Source organism: Canis aureus, chromosome 6 (genome assembly GCF_053574225.1).
Source record: "Canis aureus isolate CA01 chromosome 6, VMU_Caureus_v.1.0, whole genome shotgun sequence".
Taxonomy (NCBI): Eukaryota; Metazoa; Chordata; class Mammalia; order Carnivora; family Canidae; genus Canis; species Canis aureus.
The window spans coordinates 20,590,254-20,611,720 of NC_135616.1; positions in this window are offsets into that span (position 1 = coordinate 20,590,254).

Consider the following 21,467-nt stretch of genomic DNA (forward strand, 5'->3'; position numbering starts at 1 on the left):
CATAGTATAACCTAAATTTTTCTGAAGTTGCAAAGAAAAGATGCACAGAAATTATGTAAGAGTTGTTTTGTAGATATGTTAGGAGCATAGTATTTCTAGTATATTAACTTTTCTTAGACATCAAATTTTCATCTACATTTGTTCCATATGGGATTCCTCAAAAAATCATGGAGTGCCAGTTCCAAGGGAAATTAGAGTCCTAGAGCGATCACGTTGACACAGGACTAACATAGTGCATCTCTGAGTTATGTTAATTTGTTCCTCTTTCGATTCTGACAGACTTCTCACTTTGTCCCCAAAGCACTTTCAGTTATATGCATTTGATTTCTGCAAAACTTGTGAATTTTTTGGAAATCAACAGAAAATATGTGAAAAGAATCCTGGGTTGTCAGCTGGGAAAACTAGGAGGTTATTCCTTTTAATCCGAGTGTACCTCAAGGGTTATTTTATTGTAAGAAGAAAATTTGATTCTGGCTTTCTTGCCAAAAAAGAAATTTATTGAAGAAGTATAACACAGTATAGAGGGAAAAGAATAGTTGAAGAACATTCTGGACATTACAAAAACAGTACCAAAACATAGTGGCTTAAAACAACCACCATTTTATTTGTCCATGATTCTATGGGTCTGTAATTTGGGCTGCACTCAAATTATTTAAGTTCCTTTCTAGTTATATGCCAAAAATCATACTAATGGTTTATCAGCCACCAATGTTTTATAATCTATCAGATGATAACTTGATTAGGTTCTTCTTCCATTTAAAGTGAGAATTGGAAATAGTCCAACTTGGAAATGGATGTGTCAGCTGTGCATTAGAATCATTCACTTTTTCTTAATTTGTCTGAGGTCTCCTATGTGACTTCAGTTACCTTGTGAGTAGATTGAGTAAAAGATGACCTCAATCATATCTGGAGTTGGTGGTGGCTATCAGCTGAGCTTCTCTCTCTGTGTAGTTTCTTACCCTCGAGGAGAATACCCTGAGTTTCTTCACATGGCAATAGCATTCCAAAACGGTGATAGTGGAAGCTGCGGAGTTCTGTGTTGACTAGATTTGTAAGTTGTACATCATCATTTCAGCTACATTCTGCTGGTCAAAACAAATCATAAGACAGCCCAGATTCGAAGAATGGAGAAATAGCTGCTTCTTATTTGGTGGGGCTGTAAATAATTTATGGTCATTCTTAGTCTGTCACATCTAAGTATCAAGAACCATAAAATTTCCTTACAAAAACTAAAGGGAGGAGTTATTTCCAATCATAACCAATTATGGGAGGGTTCTTTTTGTCATAGCTAGGGATGCATACCTGTGCTTAGCTGAAGAGAGCAGTTTCCTTGATTGGCAAGTGATCACAAGATTATAGTCAGTGCGAGGATTAATTCCTCAAAGCAAAGTTAGGGTGTCATTACTAAATTGAGAGCTGAATTCTGGGGAGGGGGAAACAATGGAGTCCATTTTCCTGAAGGATCTTGGGAAAATCATTTACCTTTCACAGGTCTGAGGTGGATGCCATCATTTGTAAATTGAGAGTGAGGAGTTAAAATGCTCACATAGGTTTCTGAATGGACTACGACTTTATGTGTTACTATTTTTCTAAGGTGCTATGAGTTTATTACTTCGTCTTCTCTAACCGTTTTGTCTCTCCATTTTGCGTCACCAATTGTTTTAGACAGACAGAGACCACATGCTTCCTTTGAACTTCAACGGCAAAATAGAAAGTCTGGGTTAAAAGATCAACATCAGCCATTAAACTATAAGTCCTAGGAATGCAGGAAATATATCTTGTTTATCTTGGAATCCCTCTGTCTTGGTGTATAAGATGCTCACTGAATATTAATTTCATATTGGAAGAATCAACCAGTTGTGGAATCTTCTGAAGTATCTTACCATCTATGCATCTGAGTTTTTGTTTTATATGGCACAGTGTGATTTCATTCAGCAGAATACCAAATTACCTTTCCCAAGTTTATAATAGAAAACCATATCTTTAGGGGTACCTGGGTGGTTCAGTCAGGTAAGCATCTGCCTTCAGCTCAGGTCATGATTCCAGGGTCCTGGGACAGAGTCCTGCATCCCCTCCCTGCTCAGAGGGGAGCCTGCTTCTCCCTCTCCCCCACTTGTGATCTCTCTCTCAAATAAATAAATAAAATCTTTTTTTTAAAGCTAATCTTTAATCTACCCTGTGTCTTACTATGGTGCATTGGTTTTAGTACCAATTCCTCTGGGATAGCAAACAAAGGGACACACTGAAATATATTTGAAGCAGTTAGAAAAGTGAATGAATAGAATGAACAGCTAACACATACATTTCCAAATTAGATTGTTTTGATTCTTCATTTTCAGCTAAATAAAAGAAGAACTAAGCAATTTGTCATCTCATAGATTATTAAATATTTATGGATGATAGAGCATTGGTATGATTTTTAACATATAACTAGCAAGGAATCAAAATAATTTGCTAAAATTGCCATAATAAAAATATTTCAATCCCTAAACACTTATTTGTGTTGATTAAATTTCCTATTTCTTATTAAAATGAATAAATTATGTTACATTACATCTGGAAAGAGAATGGAGACAAACCCCATCTACCCAAGTTTTTAGCAGTCCTTAGAAGTTACAGAAATTATACTGTTTAGTTTCAACAGCTAACGTGAAGAAGAATTCTTGGGGATAGTAGCCTCATGGGTACCCAGGTCAAGAAATAGCATGCCCAACTCAGAGTAATCTAGTATTGTGGCAAAGGAAGAGGTTTCCCCTTTCAGGGGTTTCCCTAAAAAATTATGGTGCCCAGTGGAGTTGAATAGTATTCAGAGAAAAGCAAAACTAACACCTAGGAAGAGAAAAGACCAGTTATATGGTTCATAGGGCCCAATGAAAATGAAAATATGGGCCTTTTGTTCAAAAACTGAGAATTTTAGATGGTAACAGCAGGATTTAATTAAGTGAAAGGCCCTTATGAGTGGGCTGTGGGCAATTGCACAGGTCACCTTCCCATGAAGTTGTCCTTGCCATAGACCTTCACATCACCAGAAACCACCATATAAGATTAAATTTGCCAGAGGCAGAGTTAGGCTCGGAACATCCCTCTTTCAGCAAGTGCTTATAGTCAAGGAAGTGCATCTCTGCTGCCGCCTCTGTCCCTTCTAGTGTCCAACACGGAAGGATTACTGCCAGGAAAGGGAAGGAGGATACATTTTCTCAGAGCCATACCACTCCCTTCCCTTCCCCTACTAAGAAGTGGTGGTCAGTGCATTAGCCTCTATTGTTGGGAGGAACAAATGAGCCTGACCTCTGTTTGAGGTAGAAGCTTTTATTAAATAAAAGAATGTAGTATTATGTATCAAAATGAGCCTATGCTAAGTAATGATACTAAGTGCAAATGTATGGCATCTGGCAAAGACTTATTTAACAGACCCATTAATTAATGGGAAGGGGAATTTGATAGAGGAAAGTTCAGTTGAACCACAGGAAGGAATAATACTATTTCATGTATATGAATCATAGTACACTGATGGCTATATTGGACATAGAATAAGAAAACCCAAAGGACTATAGGAAGGTATAGGAAAGAGAGATGGCCTGGTTTGGGGATTATCATCAGAAAAAGACAAGAGTGTTCCCATAGGGAAAAAAGCAGGCAAGGTCAATGTGATCAGTTATATAGATCAGATTTCATTCAAATTCAGTCATGAGATGGTATTTAGCCAAGATAATTTTATTTTTAAAAACAATGTCTAAAGTCAAAGCTATACAAGATGGATTTAAAAATTATCTTCAGAACGCAATTTAGAGCTTGTACATTTTGTGATTCTTCATTAAAAAAGCAAAGATTGAAGGTAAGAGCAGCATGTTTTCTTTTGCGTTTCTTGCCAACCTGTGATGTCATAACAAACTGAAAGACTGAAGATCAGAGATCAGGTCAAAAAGGCTTTCAGACGGACCTCCTGAGCAGGGGGAAACAACCCAATATATAAGCAGGGAATCAAAGACCGAGGCAGAAAAGGCAATGTTTGGAAATGAAAGTGCTGGTGCCTTTAGGGAAGAGCAGTTGAGTATAACTGTGGAAGCTGCACAATGGAATTATGCTGGTAATTTCCCCCTGCTGCACGTATAAATTATGCAGAGAATATTGCATTGGTAGCTTCTTTGTAGTGAAAACTGCCTATCGCTTCCAGGCCCTGGCAGAGGTGAGAGCGGTGCTAACAGGGACAAGAGAACATGTGATAAAGGAACAAGGGATATAACAAAATTGTGTGCATTGCACAGAATACTGCAAGGCTGTAAAACCCAAACAAGCAAGCTGAAAGCCAGGCTTAAGAAAGATACCCGTTTCATCTAACCTGGGAATCGGGCTACTATGTCGGCAGTTATAATAAGAAGGTTCTTAAATAATTATCAACTTCAGTTAATTTCTTGGTCTACAACAAATAACAGCTCTTACTTGATAGTTTCTTTGCAAGTACTAAAAAGGCTCATCTATATCCTCTATTTTCTTTCTTCAAAAAAAATTTTCCAGGAATGCATCAGGAAGGCCATAAGGTATAGCACACTGACAAATAAATATCTTCAAGACTTACATGTCCCCTTGACAGTAGCTGTGACATATATTTTTTCATATTTTAAAGTGATAAATGCAATATCTTCTGGGAGCATAATTTGAAAAACAACAGCAACAACAAACAAACATGTGGGGAATGCAAAATGTCCAGAAAGCTGCTTTTCTGAGGTTACTACAAAAATATGATCTGGCTCAGGTTCTCCAATCGCTCTTCGTTAGTGGAGGTAAAGGTGTGTGTTAAATGTTGAGATCATTGCATTGTAAATGCTTCACAGAAGATACTAATTCTTGCTGAAAGTAATCATTTATTTAAAAATACTCATTAAGCTACCATTTATAAAGCGATGCTCTACATCAGCACTGCCCAGTAGAACTGTAATAAGAGCTAGCAATGCAAGGCATTTGTTCAATGGGTCAGAGTCTTATGCAGGCTTCACTGGGCTAAAATCTAGGTGTTGACAAGTCTTTATTCTTTACCGAAGACTATAGAGGAGAATCTGTGTGCTTACCTTTCCAGCTTCTAGAGACTTCCCTGCCATCTTCGAAGCTAACTGTAATGCATTGAATCTTTTCCACATTGAATCATTACAACCTTCACCCTGTCCCCCTCTTCCACTTTTAAGGACTCTTGTAATTACATTGGGTCCACCCAGATAATCTAGAGTAATCTCCCTTTTTTAAAGATCAATTGGTTAGCAAGTGTAATTCCATTTGCAATATTAATTCCCCTTTGCCATATAATGTAACAACTTTGTAGCTCTGAAGATTGGAACATGAACATCTTCTGGAGGCCATTATTCTGCCCCCTATAAATGTTACATTGTTCAGAGCAGTGTTGTGAGGACTCAAGGAAGCCATGACATAAAGCACTTTGAAGAGTACCTGCACATAGTAATACTGGTAGTATTAGGGTGAGTAGAGAGGGTGAATGTTGGATGAGAATGAGATGAAACACTGCAGATATCCAAATTAAGAAACTAAGCATGTATTTAGTGTGTCTAAACAAGAAAATAGTAATATTTTGAGCCCAAGAATACCACATCTAGAGCACTATGTTCAATCGCAGGCATTCTACTACAAAAGGACATTTATAAACAGGAATTAACCTAGACAATAATGACAGGGATGTTGTGTCCAGCTGAAGTCATCTCATACAGGAAGCAGTATGGAATGGTGGTTAAGGACAGGTAGGGCTGACGTCATGGATATGTGACCTGTGTGTATGTATATATATATATATATATATATATATATATATATATATATGTATATGCAGAAGGGCTTGGAGGCTCATGTTTGGTTCAATGTTCTGCTATAGCCAACTAGAAATTTTACACAATTTCATCTCTAAACTGGTGCTTTGTTGAAATCCTGTGGGACAAAAAGCCATGTGTGTAAGTAGAAAGATATGCATATTATACATGTCCACTGTTCCTCTCCACCCCTTTCCCAAATAGCATTCATAAGGCACCATAAGCACAGAATCCTGGTTGTTCCACGATGTGTTGCAAATACAGCCAGACTCAAAGTGAGTCTTGCTTATGCCTGCAACTGAGTAAACGTGAGTGCTGACAGCTAAGGCAGGCCACACTTTCCATTTGAACCAGAACTTTTTTCAAACACAGAAAGAAAGCAAGGACTCTAAGACATGTGAGTGACAAAGGACTCCCAACATATTCTTTCTTATTTGAATCACTTACCCTTGCTAGCAAACTACTTACGTGGAGAAGAATTACGGAGAATTAAAGAGAAAGAAAGAGCAGTACATAGTTTCATTTCCTTTTAATCCTTCCTTACTCATTCATAAGTTGAAGGTAAAGAGTGTTGGTGGGGTTTGTGTGTTGATTATCAAGAAGTGAAATAAAGATAGCTGAGTTAGTTTTCTGCAGCATTTCTGCTGTTCTGGTAAGAATGTATAAGCAATGAAATATAAAATCTGTAATTTCAGTGATCCTGCGTATAAGTTAAATGCTCTTATATTTGCATTGAAAACTGATATTATACAATATAAAGAGGAATGGTAACAGTCATGTCATCATTTACAATCTAATTTTGTTTTTCTCAGAGTAACATTATACAGCAAATAAGAAAACATCACAGATTGCGAGAGGGATCATGGAAGAAAAGGAAACACTTTATATTTTAGTACCTTTAACAGCAGTTTTTTTCTGCTTTTTGAACAGTGGCTCTGCATTTTCATTTTACACTAGGCTCTGCAAATTATGTAGCCAGTTATGCATGAGAGCTCTGGAGTTAGATCACGTTTGAGAATTCCAGGTCCCCCTCCTGCTAGTTACATAACTTTAGATTAATTATTTAAACTCTAGTGCCTTAGCTTTCTTCATATGGGGATGAAGACTTGATATGGTTTTAGTACAAAAGAATTTAGTTACCCCATGTATTGCACTGTCTCACACCACCAGGAGATAAGCTACCCAATAACAGGGTCTGTGTCTACTTTGTCCAAGCCTCTGAAATCATGTCTGATACATATTAGGAGGTCAATAAATAATTTTGAAAGAATCAATGTACTCAATGAACTAGATCATTGGTTCCCAAAAGGCGGTCAGGCTAGCAGTACAATTTCTATTGAATGGGGTTTTAGGACCCCCTCTTCCTAAGCTTTTGATTCACTGTTCTTTTTTTTTTTAATAGAACCCAGAAATATAAATTTTAAAAAGCTCTCCAAGCATTTTTAATGGATTCCAGGTTCAGGGGCCATGGTACTTTTAATGCATTTCCCCAAATCCATGTATTCCCTTATCCTATTCTCTCTGCCTGCTTTTCTCATTTACTTTCTCCTTTTGGTAAAATTATAGATGTTCTTCTGTGCCAAGTTCCCCTTGTCCATGATCTAGGAGAATGGAATATGTAATTCACTTTTCTATTTTATTATACTTTTATTTATGTGTATTCACTTTGTGTGAATACTAAATGATATAAGTGATTTGAAAGCAAGGTATAATGCACTGTGTATATGCTTCATGCCTGAAGAAACTATGACTTGGAAGTATCTCAAATGGTTACTGACTAAACGATCAATTGTTAGGTTCATCACCTTGGAGAAAACACAATGGAATAAGATTGAAGGCAAGACTCAGGAAACAGGGATTTCTTGTCTCTTGCTGCTTTAAGGATCTTCTCTTTATCTTTGGAATTTGCAAGCTTCACTATTAAATGTCGAGTTGTTGAACGGTTTTTATTGATTTTAGGGGGGGATCTCTCTATTTCCTGGATCTGAATGCCTGTTTCTCTTCCCAGATTAGGAAAGTTTTCAGCTAGAATTTGTTCAAATACATATTCTGGCCCTCTGTCCCTTTCGGCGCCCTCGGGAACCCCAATTAAACTTAGGTTTTTCTTTCTCAGGCTGTCGTTTATTTCCCTTAATCTATCCTCATGGTCTTTTAATTGTTTGTCTCTTTTTTCCTCAGTTTCCCTCTTTGCTATCAACTTGTCTTCTATGTCACTCACTCGTTCTTCCACCTCGTTAACCCTCGTCGTTAGGACTTCTAGTTTGGATTGCATCTCATTCAATTGATTTTTAATTTCTGCCTGATTAGCTCTAAATTCTGCAGTCATGAAGTCTCTTGAGTCCTTTATACTTTTTTCTAGAGCCACCAGTAGCTGTATAATAGTGCTTCTGAATTGGCTTTCTGACATTGAATTGTAATCCAGATTTTGTAACTCTGTGGGAGAGAGGACTGTTTCTGATTCTTTCTTTTGAGGTGAGGTTTTCCTTCTAGTCATTTTGCTCAGTGCAGAGTGGCCAAAAGCAAGTTGTATTGGGAAAAAGAGAAAAAGAGAGGAGAGAAAGAAGGAAAGAAAAGAGAAAGAGAAAAAAAAAGGGAAGAAAAAAAAACAAAAAAAAAAGAAGAGAAGAAAAAGAGAAAGAAAAAGAAAGGAGAAAAAAAAGGGGTGGGGGAAGAAACAAATCAAAAAGCAAAACAAAACAAAACAAAACAAAACAAACAAAAAAAAGAACCACGGGGGAGTATCTTCTGATTCTGTGTACTTTAAGTCCCTTGGCTTCTCCTGGAAGTTGTCAGTCTAGCTGGTGTTCTGGGGGAGGGGCCTGTTGTGATTTTCAGGTGTTAGCAGTTGGGGGAGCTGCTGTGCCCCTGCCTGGTGCAGGGCTCAGTGGGGGTTGTTTACCCCGTGAGGCCGCAGGAGGAACAGCCCCAGTGGCGGTTACCCAGGGCAATATACACGTTTAATGCAATCCCTATCAAAATACCATGGACTTTCTTCAGAGAGTTAGAACAAATTATTTTAAGATTTGTGTGGAATCAGAAAAGACCCCGAATAGCCAGGGGAATTTTAAAAAAGAAAACCATAGCTGGGGGCATCACAATGCCAGATTTCAGGTTGTACTACAAAGCTGTGGTCATCAAGACAGTGTGGTACTGGCACAAAAACAGACACATAGATCAGTGGAACAGAATAGAGAATCCAGAAGTGGACCCTGAACTTTATGGGCAACTAGTATTCGATAAAGGAGGAAAGACTATCCATTGGAAGAAAGACAGTCTCTTCAATAAATGGTGCTGGGAAAATTGGACATCCACATGCAGAAGAATGAAACTAGACCACTCTCTTGCACCAGACACAAAGATAAACTCAAAATGGATGAAAGATCTAAATGTGAGACAAGATTCCATCAAAATCCTAGAGAAGAACACAGGCAACACCCTTTTTGAACTCGGCCATAGTAACTTCTTGCAAGATACATCCACGAAGGCAAAAGAAACAAAAGCAAAAATGAACTATTGGGACTTAATCAAGATAAGAAGCTTTTGCACAGCAAAGGATAGTCAACAAAACTCAAAGACAACCTACAGAATGGGAGAAGATATTTGCAAATGACATATCAGATAAAGGGCTAGTTTCCAAGATCTATAAAGAACTTATTAAACTCAACACCAAAGAAACAAACAATCCAATCATGAAATGGGCAAAAGACATGAACAGAAATCTCACAGAGGAAGATATAGACATGGCCAACATGCACATGAGAAAATGCTCTGCATCACTTGCCATCAGGGAAATACAAATCAAAACCACAATGAGATACCACCTCACACCAGTGAGAATGGGGAAAATTAACAAGGCAGGAAACAACAAATGTTGGAGAGGATGTGGAGAAAAGGGAACCCTCTTACACTGTTGGTGGGAATGTGAACTGGTGCAGCCACTCTGGAAAACTGTGTGGAGGTTCCTCAAACAGTTAAAAATATACCTGCCCTACGACCCAGCAATTGCACTGCTGGGGATTTACCCCAAAGATACAGATGCAGTGAAATGCCGGGACACCTGCACCCCGATGTTTCTAGCAGCAATGGCCACGATAGCCAAACTGTGGAAGGAGCCTCGGTGTCCAACGAAAGATGAATGGATAAAGAAGATGTGGTCTATGTATACAATGGAATATTACTCAGCTATTAGAAATGACAAATACCCACCATTTGCTTCAACGTGGATGGAACTGGAGGGTATTATGCTGAGTGAAGTAAGCCAGTCGGAGAAGGACAAACATTATATGTTCTCATTCATGTGGGGAATATAAATAATAGTGAAAGGCAATATAAGGGAAGGGGGAAGAAATGTGTGGAAATATCAGAAAGGGAGACAGAACGTAAAGACTGCTAACTCTGGGAAACGAACTAGGGGGGTTGGAAGGGGAGGAGGGCGGGGGGTGGGAGTGAATGGGTGACGGGCACTGGGGGTTATTCTGTATGTTAGTAAATTGAACACCAATAAAAAAAAAAAAAGACTCAGGAAACAAGGTGAAGACTTGTGAACCTTTGCATTTGAAACGAAAGCTTGGGCTGCTTCTCTATTACTACAAGGTAGATACCTGAGGACAGCAAGCCTGATGTAGGCATCCTATAGGGTGTAGACATGCAATATGCTTTGGTAGCCATATAATGTGTTAGAGGCATTTCCTTTCAAAGGAAACTTGCTTTGACTTACTGATTACTCTTATCAAAGAGAAATACAGGAAGAATTAGCAAGTAGAGGGTAGGTTAATTTTGCTAAAATTTTGGAACCAAAAATTCCCTATCAGAAAAAGGGATGAGGAAGTAGGTCTAAAACTTAAAAAAAAAATGCATCAGCAGGGAAAATAATAGTTTGTATATAATTTTCCAATTCATTACTCAGCTAGAACATACATGCTTCTTTCCCATGCCATGATAATCTTTTGTCTTATAATAATATAGAGCTTTAATATGATTCTTATCACAGGGACATTAAGAAGCTACCTCCATGATATTATGTGAGGGATGAATGTTCAACTGTGCCCCAACATATGTGGCATATCGACAGATTACCAAAAGTTCTATCACTAGAAATCATATCTAGGGATCAAGTTCCAAAACTCCAATCAAAACTCTAGTATTTCACCTAGGATATCATTAATGCTTCATTGAGAATTAGTTAAACTAATAGACTTGATGAATCCCTGTGAAAAAGCCCTATTTGTCATTATAGATTAGGAGAGACCCAAAGGCACTGTTTGTGAGTGAAGCCTATTCAAGCAGAGTAGAGAAACCAGAATAATAACAATAACAAGTCCTACAGATAAACTGTCTCCCTCCCCATTATGCCTGACCTGGGACCTGTTGCAGATTCACTAACATAAAATTGACCTTCAGCCCATTTCTACTGTAACTAGTTCAAATAGATTGAATTACCTAGACAAATGTGGGCTATGACTGTATTTATTACCACTTGTAGCTTTTCTATTCAAGATTTTTAGACAGTGAAAAGGGAGACTAGGAGCAGAGCATAAATCCAGGTTTGGCTTCCCTTGTGAATACGCAGTTGTATTGACAAAGAGAGAAGGGTGATCAAAGGGATGCTTTTCTTCGAACAAATGTCACTATTACTTAAGGAGACTATGAACTGTGCAGCACAATTGGAGAGACATTGTTTCCCAGTGAGTGAGCCATGTAATAAGAAGCAAGATCCCTGCAGACCTGTCCAAATTAACTAAACAAAGAAAGATTTCATAGACACTACCTAATACAATACTGGGTGGACTACACATGGCCAAAGGGGAGACTCTCAGAGGCATGGTACTGGAAAAAACATGAGTTTTCTCCAATCCAATGTACAGCTGTTGGGACCAAGTGAGATTGTGCATGAACCCTAAAGAAACAAGCAATATTGCCTGGTAAATTCAGGGAACATAGACTCCACTCCTCCTCTACAACACCTGACCCCTGACTGTAGAGGAAATAAATCAATGTGATATTTCCAGAAGAGGAATGGGTGAGAATCAGGCCCCATAAGTACTTGTCCTAGCTCTGCCGTGCTGACCTTGGGTAAATCATATGACCTTTTAGCCTCTCATTTTTCTTACCTGAAAATTCAGAGAAAAGACTTTGCCCTGCTTGATGTACAGGGTTGATTAAGAATCAAATGGAATTCTGCATGTGAAAAGGCTAAAAAAAAATGTAAAGCATTATACTGCAAGTTCAGCTGGTAGTAAGGAATATGCTTATAGTTTCTAGGGTTAATTACTCTGACTCTGATTTCAAAGGACAGAAGATACTTGGTCAGCGAAATGCTAACAACTTTCTCATACACTTTGTCTAAAATGGCATCCTTTAAAAATTTTTGGCTACCTGTCCTGTTAATTCAGTTAAAACGGCTGAAAGAGTTATACATGAGACACAGTATGAAAAATAGATCCCCGTGGCTTAAAATTGGAAGACATGTCGACGTGTCATATGGCAACCATTCTATGGCATATGGTTATATACATTCTAACTCCCAATAGAAATCTGATGTTTGGGAAGAATAATTTGTTACGAATTTAATAAGCCCCGTGTCTGACTTTTAGCAAAAATTACATTTGAATTAACCATCAAGTATTTGACACAAAGGGAACAAATGATCACTACTGTGAATTGGAAAAGCGAGTTTAGATCTCAGACATTGGAGATAAATGACAAATCCATTAGAGGTCAGAGGGTTTAAGGCATTAGTTCTGTAATGACTAAATTCTGTGAGTTTTACTTTTACATGAATATATGAGGTGGCAGTTGTTAGTCTTATTAAAGCTGGTTGCTTAGAGACAGCTGACTGATTAGAAGATAGTTGCTCTCCATGTCTATAATTATTGTGATTACTATTACTGTGGTAGCCCTCGGTGGGATCCTGAAAATGGTAATATGGTGTAGCATTTCACAAACATAGGCCTATAAAAACTCAATATATACCCCAGTAAAAAAGATTTATAATGTCCCTTCTTTGCCATTTCAATGGACTCATTTAAAGAATAATACAATCATTCACTCTCAGCTTATCCAGTCACTTCCTTTCAATCCCGTTATGAAATAGAATCAGAGGTTATTACCAAAGATGAGGGAAGGAAAACAAAACCCTTCTGAGAAAAGAATATGAGAGATGGATCCCACTCGGGTCTCAATCTTATAATTGAGTAAATGGCAACTTTAAAAAATCCCAGTGTGAGAATTGCTGAGGAATTTTATTCCTCTTGCGATCATATTAGTGAGTAATAAATTGCATGAAATAGATTACATTTTTATTTATTTATGCTGAGGCTTGGGAGGGACTCACCAAAATTGGCGCTGTGAGGATGCAATCTGTATTGGTTTGAAGCAAGGGTTTAATTATATCTATTTTGTCCCTCAAACAAATGAAATCACAGCAAATACAGTACACCTGCATCATAATGTTACATATACACTTGCTACAAATAATCTTTGTAACTTAGAGTCACCAAAATGGGTACAGAAATTACAGTGGAAGAGAAAAGAGAGTATGGTCAACTGCACAGAAAGTGTAATACCAACCAGGTGTCTCCTGTTCCCAAGTTATCACATCACCAGTTACTAGCCCAGAACCCCTGGACCCCACCTCTAGTGCATGGAGGCATTTCTCTAAGGTTTCTTTCGAAGAAGCCAGAAGCAGTGGGCAACATTTGACACTGTTTATACAGATATTAATATATAAGTCATAAACAAGCACCGATATCCAATTCTGTACTTTTCTTTTTCTACTCTTTTTTTTTTCTGAAAGTGAGCTTCCTCCAGGATATGTCTTTCATTCTTAGAATATTTATTCCATCCAAGACACTTTCCAACATATAGCAGATTCTTAGACTGTTGCAAAAGCTATGCATGGGGTTGATTAAAGGAATAATAATATCATTTCACAGGTACAGATTTTCCCATTAAACAATATCTCATTTCTTATTCTCACACCTGTCCTTGAATGCATCCTTCATATGTAGTGGGATTGCAGAAAACTAAATATATTGTGGGACGCCTGGCTCGTTAATTTGGTAGAGTATGTGCCTCTAGATCTTGGGGTTGTAAGTTCAAGCCCCATGTTGGGTGTAGAGGTTACTTAAAAATAAAGTCTTCAAAAAAATCAATAAATAGATCACTAAAAGGATTTTGAAGACCCATCTGAAAGTTTACATATTTAAAGGCTGCGTTTTGTGTACCAATATAAAAACCATCATTGTAGGTGATTTGGACAGCTCTAGGGATGGAGATGGATTTGTGCTAACCCATCTATTTTCTGCCTGATTCTGCACCTGTGGATATGAAGTACTCTCCAGGTAACAAGGTCAGCATTTAGCAAGAAAGAGTTCCCAGTACCTCTCATATTTTATAGCTGATGTATTGGATTTTTTCCCCTTGCCCTTTGATTCCAGGTATTTTCCTGTTTTCTCCCTGAAAACTTTGCTCTGTGGTTATAATATTTGACTTTGTCATTCGGTTATGATTTGCAGTTGTCCTCGGAAAGCCAAGGCTACAAAACTATGACCTCTAAGACCTTCTTCTATCCTGGACATAAAAATAGTGCTTCTGCTAGTTCAGCCCAGTCTCTGGACAAAAAAGGGTTGGACTCCTCATTTTTGCTGTTCCTCCTTGTGAGCAGATGCAGGCAACAGCAAGACTGCTGGCTGGTTAGGTGAATGCCGACTGCCTAGGAAGAACAGCAAAATTAAGTCTGTGGTTTTACTGGTGTCTGATCATGGGACTCTGAACAGCTGAGGCACAAGGATCGTCTGTGTCTAGATGAGCACATATATAAACTAATTGTAAAATGCAATATGAGGTGAATGCAGAAGTCAACCAGAACCATGGTATCTTCTGATACCTTTGTTTAATGGGATTAGCAATTCCAGAAGTGACCAAGAAGAACATTCTCCTTATCAATCCAAGCACAATAAAACTAAGGGCAAAAAATTTCAAACGTACATAGCTTTTCAAGATTGTGAAAAAAGATCTTAAAATATTTTACTCGTATGTAAAAAAACACCATGTGGTCATTATAGAAAAGATGATGTCTCAAAAATGAGTAAAAAAGGACATAAAAACTATCCATAATCCCAATATTTAGAGGATAAACAGCAAGTCATTTGTTTATCCTTTAACTTGCTTATTATCTAGCTACCCAAAAACCTTGATAGAATTTGTAGATAAATTTCTTCAGATAGTAATAAAAATTTGGGAATGAACACTCCTACCTAATACCTTTCTATATAAAATGTCTTTTTTTTTTTCTCTTACGAGGTCCCTCAATCTAAGGTATGAGTTCTCAGGTTGTAATTAAAAAACTGTGTTGATTGTTTCAATATTAAATTATTAACATCAGTTAATTGGAATTCTAATTGCCAAAAAGGTGAACAATGTGTTAATCAAAAATTCCAGAAGTAACTTTAATTTGATATTGCCAATGATATCAACATGACAATAGCTTTTTCTATGACAATTGTTAGTCTGCATAATTTTCTCCTCTCTTGGGGCTGTCAGATTGTGATTCCTAATGACAATATTAATATGCTTCTGAATAACAATCAGAATGTATAATGCTATTGAAATACTTAGAATAATCTAAGTATGTCGGATCTGTCAACATTGATAATGACGTTTTCTTTGCATGTTACACATTTTTCTCATTTTATCAATGTCTTCATTAGTGTACATTTACAGTTATTAAACTTATTTAATGAACTTCTTTATTATCCAAAAAGGTTTAAAAAATCCAAAAAACTACTCTTAACATATCATTTTTATCTTTTAACACGTCTTATAAATATCAAGTAAGTTGAATGCATCCCGACTAATTAGAATTGTTCTGTGTACATGAACTGAATGAAAATTATCACAAAATGATACTTGTAAAATTATTTTAATTAGCCAGTATAATCTATTTGTGTTATAGCTCATTAAGAGAGATCACATCAGTAGTAAAAATAGCAAAACTAAGGAGAGTTTTATTTGGATAAAATATATTATTTTTCTTTGGATGCTTACACTTGGTACAGACATGAAGATGGCATCTGGGTAATTCAGCATCTCCTATTGCTATCAGATAATGCATTGGACTTGTTTTCCCCTAATGAGTTCCTAGGATACAGACAATGGCCACCTGTGCCTGGGTTGGAAGCCACTTTGTACTGAGCCAGCAAGGCAGTATTCAATTTTGGGGTGTTTCTGGCAAGTTCTCTGACAGAAAATAATAACCTGGTAGCTGTGATTTCTCCATTAACATGGCATTCCTTTTAATACCAAAGGCTTTAGTTCATTTTGCTAATTAAAATGTAAATAATACATTTAATAATACATTTATCTTAATCTCTTAGCACTAAAGAATTTAGTTTAAGTTTGGCAAATGCTGGCCATTCATTCTAGTTTCCATAATAAAAAGACAAGAGAAGGAGTTCTGAATGCATGAGTCCAAACTTAGTTTTATTTCCATTTTTCTAAGTGCCAGACTCACTTCTCCTATTTATTTAGAGTAGAATGTTTCCTCCCACATTAGCACTGATTTCACACTCAGTTAAACCAAAGTTAGTGTGTGAGCATCACGAAAGTGTAATCTCTCAAATGTACATAAATATAAAATGAAGCCTGACTGCCCACAGGGTGATCTATTCTGTGTATACAAAAATATGGATTTAACCAAAATTATTCTTTAGTCACATGCTTCTAATTACAGTGTTCATGAATACATATAGGTTCATGTATTCTCTGATTTGTCATCAAAAACTTTTAAGTGTCCACTGTGTTCTAAGCATTAGACTAGGCCCCAGAAATGTAAAAGTGAGAATCTACAGTACATGCTCTTTTTTTTTTTTTTAGATTGATTTATTTATTTGAGAGACAGAGAGTGAGAGTGTGAGCAGGGGGAGGGGCAGAGGGAGAGGGAGAAGCAGGCTTCCCCCTGAACACAGAGTGGACCTGGGGCTGTGGGGGTGGGTTGTTGATCTCAGGGTCCTGAGATCACCACCTAAGCCGAAATCAAGAGCCAGATGCTTAACCCACAGAGCCACCCAGGCGCCCCCACAGTCCTGCTTTTAGGGACTTTCCAGCTTATCACAAGAAGCAGGCTATCAATCAATCACTTCTTGGTTAAACAAGGACAGGCTTCAAAAGGTGGTAAAGAGTAGAGACTGAAAACAACAATGTAGGCATCCAGACTGGTAAGGGGGTAGAGGTTTGGCCAGGTGGAGAGAGAAGCATGCATGAAGGTTTTAGAGAAAACATACTGAATCTTGAAAAACTAAGTATCACTGAAGAATGCATACATGTTGGAGTATGGGTGTGATGCTTTAAATGATTTCCCTGAAGTCATGTTGTTATCCAGTACTGAAGTGGGGGCTCCATGCCAGGATTTCTGATGCCCAGTTTATGGTTGAACTATATTAAGTTTCTAACACAAAGGGGTCTTTGGAAATGCAACTGTAATAAACTGTATGCAGAGTAACACATTTAGAGCATCATAAGGGGGAAGAATCTTGGGTATTACACTGGCTTCAGTTTTAGTTTGTGAAGGATAGGCTTTTGCATGCTAGGCAAAAAAGCTTTTCACAGTACAGGTATTTTCTTAATGTGTGAATTAAAATGTAATGCTAATTAATACTACTGGGTCACAGGATTAAATATATAATTCATGCTGCCAGTTAGAATACATCTGCAGAGAGCAGTGAGATTAACCTCATGTTTATAGAAAAAAAAATGTGTCTTTGAAACTCAGAATATAGATTACATATTAAGCTACAGGAAAGCTCAAAAGAGTGACAATATCCTTAAAACAGATGCGCTGCTGCGGTTCAAATGATGAGGGACATTGCTGCTTTAATGGTGTTGTGAAAACTGTTTTCAATACAGCACCTCTGAAAGGTTTGCATGAGTGATGAAAGAGGTCTTGTGGGTACTATGCTTTGATTTCAAGATTGTCAGCTTTCAGATGGCTGTCAGAGGTCTGGAATTGACCTTAAGCAGTAGTGCTAACCTAAGCAGTTACTTTCTTGGTAGCGATCATTGTTGGAACCGAAGGAGTTTCTGGAGAATTATTGATATTTGAGCTCCACTGTTAATTAAAACTGTCATTCTATTTCAAGATGTGTTTTCAAGATGAGAAGCTCTCCATGTTTTTCTTCTTGATGGTTCACAATAATAATTAATGCATAATGAGGAAACTTATCCTAGTTTGACAACATGTTCTGGAGAAGGAACTTGAAAAGAACTTCAAAATAATCATCTGAAAATGTATTGCAACAAAATTATAGATGCAGACGTTAGATCAAACATATTAGGGATGAAAAATATATGTGAAAGGGTTACATGGTCTTATGAAAAAGTGAAGATTCTCAAATTGAGAAAAAAATAAAGATAGTCATTATGTGGCTTTCACAAAATATATTACATGGTATTTTTTATATATCAAAAACTGAAATGTTAATATTAGAGAAGGTAACAAGTAAGGCAAAATATTAGATAAGAAAAAGAATTATACTTCACACTAGTAATTATAACTCACCAAAAAGATTTATCCATCATTAATCACTATCTACAAAACAATACAACATTGAAATATATGAAATGAAGACTGAGAATAATGTGAGGAAAATTATAATTATCACATGGGGAAAATTCAAGACACACGTCTCAGAATCTGATAGATCCAATAGACTGAAAAATGATTAATGATAGAGAAAGAGAGAGAGAGAGAGTGAAGTCACTACTGCAGAGTGGGAAAGAAATGCACAGTATCATGTCTTTACATAGCATTTCCACTACATAGGGACAACATGCAGAAGTAATTTCAAGAGCAGAGAATACAGACAAATATAGTAAAATAATTTAAAATTATATTTTTGCATAATCATTACTTTTAAACATAGCTTATTTAACTGCAACTTTACTTAATTTAATTTTTTATAATGACTGGGTTTAATGATCAGCCTGCAAAATTCCTCATAAGCAGACTATGACGACTCTAGAAACCAGGACTCTCTGTCATCTTGAATTTTACTCTGGGAGATTGTCCCCAGGATGAAAAATCTTTGAGATTTAATAAATAAAGTAATAACCCAATAAAGTAATAACTCAAACTATTTTTTCATTTTTTATTCCCCAACAGGATTAAGTAACTTATCTCTCATAAGTGAGCATTCAGTGAGATCAAAGCAGAGAGTTTCAGTCAGAAGTATTAAGTTTGCAGCACCTTTTTTTGTGCAAGCAACATGACTATGGCAAAATGCCACGTCTTTTCTATCCATCTGCTTCAGAAGTAGAGCCGAGAAGAGAAAAGCTTGTCAAAGGGATATGTATCAATGCATTTATTTGAATTGAAAAATGAAATCACAGTTTTTCTAATGGAAAGATAAGAACTTAACATTGTTGGAATGACAAATTTCCCCAAATCAATCTACTCAATGAAATCCAATTTGTAATGTGAACAAAAAAATTTTTATGGAATTTGAGAAGATATTTCTCTAATTTATCTGGATTAGGGGGAAAAAAAGAACTTTCAGTCTTAGAAAGTTTTTTAAAAAAGGGAGAAAAATGATAGTTGTGAAAATCAAGTCGAGTGCTGCATAGGTAATGTCTTGTCCAGAGATCCTGTAATATCGGCTTGGCGTAAAGTGTCATAGTACAGTGAATACCCACATACACGCAGTAACTCTAAGAAAAAAGAATATTACTTTTGAAGTTGCCAATTGTTCTTTTCCTGATCCCATTTCTTACTTCATCTTGTTCAGGGGTAACCACTATCCTGATTTTGTCTTGGCTATCTCTGCTTTATTTTTTTTTAGGTTTTCTCCCCACATGTATTTCTATTCCTAGTCATATGTTGGGTAATTTTGGATAACTTTGATCTTTATTTAAATAGAATCACATGGGATGCCTGGGTGGCTCAGCGGTTGAGCATCTGCCTTCAGCTCAGGACCCGATCCCGGGATGTGGGATCGAGTCCTGCATCAGACTCCCTGCATGAGCCTGCTTCTCCCTCTGCCTGTGTCTCTGCCTCTCTCTCTGTGTGTCTCTCATGAATAAATAAGTCTTTTTTTAAAATAAATAAATAAATAAATAAATAAATAAATAAATAAATAAACAAATAAATAAAATCATACTTATGTATTTTTCTGCAATGTGGCTTTCGTTCCTGTATAAGATTTTCTAAGATTCAGTTGTGTGTGTTGCTATATTCATTCCTTTTCACCTTTGTTTATGATTTCGTTAAGGAATATCCCAGAATTTACTTATTCATTCTATTATTGTTCAATAGGAATAGTTCTGTTTTTCACTCTTACCAACAGCATACCTATAAATATTTATACCTGTACTTGTGCCTTTATACTTGTGCTCATATGAAATTTTTTTTCTGTTTTACCAATATAGGAGTTGAATTGTGGGATCAAGCAGTTTGTACATCTTCACGTATATAAAATGATGCTGAAGTATTTTCTAAAATACTTACATGTAATCCTTCACCAGATGTGCATAGATGTTATGTTTGTTAATTTTTTATACCTTCATTGCTACATTTATTGTTTAAAAATTTATGCTGGGCTGGTACATATGTAATAGTTTTTCATTTTGTTCTTTTTTTAAAAAATTATTTATTTATTCATGAGAGACACACACAGAGAGAGGCAGAGACATAGGCAGAGGGAGAAGTAGGCTCTCTGAGGGGAGTCGATGTGGGACTTGATCCCTTGACCCTGGGATCACTACCTGAGCCAAAGGCAGATACTTAACCACTAAGCGACCCAGGTGCCCCTCATTTTGTTCTTGGTTTATGTTTTCCTTGTTACTAATAAGTCTGAATACTTTTTTACATTTGTTTGATTAAATAAATAAATAAATAAATAAATAAATAAATAAATAAATTTAATAATATTTATTTATTTAAAAGTTAATTATTTATTTATTTATTTATTTATTTATTTATTTATTTATTTGCCATTTCAGTGAAATGGCATACTTTTCAGTTGTTTCGTTTGTTGAATATGTCCTCCTTTTGCCCTTGTATGTAAAGGATTGTTTTCCCGGCTCTTGAGTTCTTGGTTGACAATAATTTTCTCTCAGTATCTGGCTCTCATTGTTGTTGTTGAGAAGTCAGCAGACAATCTAATTGATGCTCCTTGAAACATTATCTCTTTTTCCTCTCAGCCTGCTATTGGAGAATTTTTATTTGGTGTTTGCAGTATCCAGTTTTGAATTTCTTTTCACTTAACCTTTTTGTATTTGTTTGGCTTCTTGAATCTTAGTGTCTTTCATGTTTCTGGAATAATCTCAGCCACTGCATCTTCAAATATGAATTTTCCTCTACTTTTGAAACTTTGATTTGAGATGTTGGGCCCTATCATTCCATGTTTTATCTCCATATCTCTTAACATTTCAATATTTTCTAGCCCTTCTTTTCTTTCTCTGTGTGCTGAGTTCTGGAAAATTTCTACTGAATTCTCTTAAGAGTTCTTTACCATATTCCTTAGTTTGGTCTAATCAGCTTTTAATCTTGTCCAAAGTTTGTGTACCCTATGAATTTTGAAATTGTATATTCCCTAAAGTTAAACTAACTTTGCTCTCTTGGAAGAAACCTAATTTGGTCATGAAGCTTTAACAATTGTATTT